The sequence below is a fragment of the Mytilus edulis genome, chromosome 4 (genome assembly GCF_963676685.1).
Source record: "Mytilus edulis chromosome 4, xbMytEdul2.2, whole genome shotgun sequence".
Lineage (NCBI taxonomy): Eukaryota > Metazoa > Mollusca > Bivalvia > Mytilida > Mytilidae > Mytilus > Mytilus edulis.
Genome location: NC_092347.1, coordinates 73223325 through 73227876, shown reverse-complemented (window position 1 = coordinate 73227876; position 4552 = coordinate 73223325). Strand labels below are relative to the sequence as shown.

Here is a 4552-nt window from a genome sequence, read left to right as displayed (position 1 = left end):
AAAAAAGAAAAGAAAAGTCGAACAGACTATCCTGAATCGCATGAACTATGTACACATGACTTTATCAAATATTTCAAAAACATAGTCTCATCATCTCCTGGTAATTATTTCAATACGTTATGCTTTGAAATCTTTTCTTTTAAATTCATTCCTCTGGGGTTTTTTTTCTTGTGAACATGTGAAATACTATATAAAACATGCCGATGTAGATAAAATTAACAAAAAGAAAAGATGTTAATTCTTTCTGTTTCCGTTTACTGTTTCCGTTCCGTATTCCGTTCCGTTTTCCGTTTCCGCCGTTTAGCAACACCCCTAATGAACCAGACATTGCTTGCCTTTAACGGGCATCTGAATTAATTATTATTTGTTGTTAAGTTTGTGTCACTATTGTCTTTTTGTTTTGATGATGTTTTTTCTGCATATTTATTTTCCTTCCCTTGGTTTCTTGTCTCCATTTTCTCTACATAAAATTCAAACAACTGTTATAAACTTGGAAAAATTGGCAGTTTTACCTGCTACCGTATATTTTTCACAGAGATAAGCTTCACAAAACGTGGTATACATTGTACGGAAATGTTTGAATTGTCTTTATGGGAATAAGTTTGTGTAAATATTTCGTGAAGTTGGAATACGGGTAACTTTTTAAATATTCATTTTTATACATACAGTACTACGTTCAATAACTCTTTCACCAGCTTATTTCAATTTGGGAGATTGCGTTCTCAGAACCTGATATTATAAATTGTATTTCTTAAGGACGGGTTGAAACTAAAATGTATCCGCCCAACTGACAGGCGGACAGACAACATAAATTATTGATAATGTATCCCAGTTTTTAAAGAGCCTTACCAGTTTTTAACTTAACATTTACCATACAATAGACGATGCTTCAGGAGAATAGTCCTATGCCAATATGATATAATTTTTTTTTAAAGTTTTGGTTAGAACAATACAGAATATTTTCAAAGTGATTTTTAAATTTCACACTTTTGCTCAACATCAATGGAAACAACTGTTTTAAGATCTTTGATATAGAATGTAGTATGATAATGTCTTTTTTGTATCTTTTTTGTTATAAATATCTTGCGTTTTCAGTCGAGGTTGGTTTTTTGTCTCAATAGAAAAATTAAAAGGTGGCGAGAAATATACGATGTTGTAATTTAATTTGACCAAGGAAAAACTAAGATCAACCAAACCTATTTATAAAGAAAGCAAACAATTGGCGAAAGTATAAATTAGCTTAGAATGTGTATTCATATGTCCATACATGCATCCACTTGTATTTTTGTCCATCTGATGAGTTAAGCCTTTTTCAACTGATTTTTATAGTTCGTTCTTATGTTGTACTGTTTAACCCCGCCACATTATTTATGTATGTGCCTGTCCCAAGTCAGGAGCCTGTAATTCAGTGGTTGTCGTTTGTTTATGTGTTACATATTTGTTTTTCGTTCATTTTTTTTACATAAATAAGGCCGTGAGATTTCTCGTTTGAATTGTTTTACAGTGTCTTATCGGGGCCTTTTATAGCTGACTATGCGGTATGGGCTTTGCTCATTGTTGAAGGCCGTACGGTGACCTATAGTTGTTAATGTCTGTGTCATTTTGGTCTTTTGTGGATAGTTGTCTCATTGGCAATCATACCACATCTTCTTTTTTATATGTTTAATATTCATGCACTTTGTTTGGTAATGAGAACACTCAGAGTAGGTATAATATGTAAGTTTATTGACTAACGATAAAACAATATTAAAACAATACAATATAAAAAAATGATGTAAATTTCAAAACCTAATGCCCAGAATTTAACATGTATCACAGTCACAGATATACAATTATCACAGAACCCATTAAACTTTCATGTAAAGAGTAAATTATAGATTATGTATTATACTTTGGAAATTCGTTCATCTCAACTATATCTCATTCTCTCAAATGAAAACATCGGATTGTCATCGTCGTTTAAACGGAAATTCTACTTAGAATGTTGTATATATATATGAAACTTCTTATAGCGTCAGCATAAAAGGCGAACTATAATTCCAAAGCACATACGTAAATATCACAACACAATATAGTGGACACCACTTACAGTTGATTAATATAATCTACTCGAGTTCCTCTTGATTTACCTCAAGATTGAATAAGCTGTTGATTTTCTTAGCTTTCTTGGATATGATTTTTTAAAGCTGAGTATTGAACAATTAAATAGTCCATGATTTTAGAAGTATCTTTCACTGTTATGTAATCTCGAGCGAAACGGGTTGTTCTTTCCGAATGCGCGCGCAGTTCCCTGCTCATAACTTCACGTGTCACGTGTTCAATGCTGTCTCCATTTGTGCTTATAACTTCATCCATATGACAGAGGATGTCGTAAAGTTTCGATTCCATAATAAGAATTTCATTGGAATATTTTTTGTTTTCGTATATATCTTCGTCAAACTTCATCTTTTCGATGAAGACCAAAGCAATTGCTAAAGTTCTGTAGCTGTCTAAATGAGTTTTCGGTACCTGAAATAATAATAAAAAAATACATTAGTAATCATTCTGTCATTGTAAGATTGTTTACATATCAAAAACAAATTATAAATACATACAACGTAGAAATTGTGTTAGTAAAGAGTTTGTGGATAGGGTTTTAAAGAATAGATAATTATGGATTAAAAAAAAGAATAGAGGAAAATGAACTAAAAAATTAGAGAATAAAGAATAACAGGGTACTTTAAAAATATGAAGCATAGAGAATAATTACCTATATATAGAGTAATAATATAATGCATAGCTGGTAGCAACTTGTAGAATAACAAGGTACTTTAAAAATATAAAGCATAGAGAATAATTACCTATATATAGAGTAATAATATAATGCATAGCTGGTAGCAACTTGTAGAATAACAAGGTACTTTAAAAATATGAAGCATAGAGAATAATTACCTATATATAGAGTAATAATATAATGCATAGCTGGTAGCAACTTGTAGAATAACAAGGTACTTTAAAAATATGAAGCATAGAGAATAATTACCTATATATAGAGTAATAATATAATGCATAGCTGGAAGCAACTTGTAGGAGACTTATTTATCAACCAACCATCTTGTTTTCTACATGTCTCTCAATTTTGTAAAGAATGATTAAAATCGAAGTATCGACGATAGCTCTAAAGAGCATAGAATTCTTGGTTTTAAAGTTGCATTCGTCATAAAGGTACGCATGAAGATTTGAATATACACTTGTAATGTGAACGTTTTGATATTGTATTATTTTTTTTTAGGGTAATGAATCGATAGAAAAATTCGTTTGTATTGTATATATGTTTAGGTATTGTATATGTACTTTATGTTTAGTACATAGAGCATAATCATGATCATAGTATACTGGGAAATTTGATTTTTTTCAAAGTTAAGCATATTTTGCAGGATTTCCCATTTTCTATTGTCATTTTTGGAATTTGACCCTTGGTAACTTCCCCTTCGATAACAATAACGTGCTGTATATATTTATTCAAACATTGCCAACACTTATCAACAACATAAAATTGAAACGAAAAGATTCAATTTGGCGTTTTTAAAGATAATAATATTCCTTAATTCATTTTTAAAGATAAACATTGTTATTAGAATATACTTTTCAATAATAATGTAAACTTACATTGATTACGGAATTTTGTATATCCCCTTCCGTCGCAGTTTTAACATTTGGAAATCCATCATGATGAAGGCTATTCAGAAATGCCACATGTCGCATACTTTGCACTCGCTCCATGGCCTAAAAATCAAAGAGGATGATATTGAACACAAGTGGGAAGATTCAACTGACCAATGGAAATGATTGTAACACTTTTGTTTATTCACAAAAACTACATCCGTTAATTGAATAGTTAATAATTTTATCTTTTATCAAGTATTAATACATACTGTACATATTTAAACAAGATAATATCGATTTATAATTATGACACTTAAAAATAAGGAGATATATTAATATAGATATGTAGAATTAAACACTCAAAACACCAATTTATTTCTCTTTTTTCAGTACTCATATTTGACAATTAATTTAGTTAACGCTTTTTTTTCAAATATTTTGACAAAATAATTTCATATAACGTAAAACAAGTCCGCTGTTGTAGTGCGATAACCGGGTTATGAATTGTATTTTAAATCCAGATATATATGTCATTAGATCACGTTTCTTACACCTTAATTTTTACTTCCGTATTCTGAGAATTATAGTGACATATTTTTCTCGTATTGTTTACTATAACTAAAAAGAAAAATCACCGACCGTGTAGTTAAATTTATGAATGAATTTTTAAACATTCTTTTACTGATAAAATGAATAAGATAGCTTATGAATTTCCTTAAACATGGATTTAAATAATTTAAAATATTAACGGTAAGAATGATTTTCTAGCAAAAATGCGCGATACTAGTAGTTTCACTTCACTTTCCATCTACAATATTTGCTGCATTATACAACAACCCACTGACTTAATATAAAAAAAAAGCCCAAAAAGGTTATCTATATTTATAATAGTTGATAGTCAAAAAGT

The 4552-nt window shown here is 29.8% G+C and overlaps 1 long non-coding RNA gene across 1 annotated transcript; it reads right to left on the bottom strand.

The window, feature by feature from the left end:
- Nucleotides 1-1703: 1703 nt before the first annotated feature.
- Nucleotides 1704-3772, bottom strand: LOC139520453 (uncharacterized). Its single transcript, XR_011663892.1, has 2 exons — nucleotides 3649-3772; nucleotides 1704-2508 (listed from the first exon to the last, which is right to left on the bottom strand). It is a non-coding gene; the product is annotated as an uncharacterized lncRNA (long non-coding RNA).
- Between the last annotated feature and the right edge of the window lie 780 nt (nucleotides 3773-4552).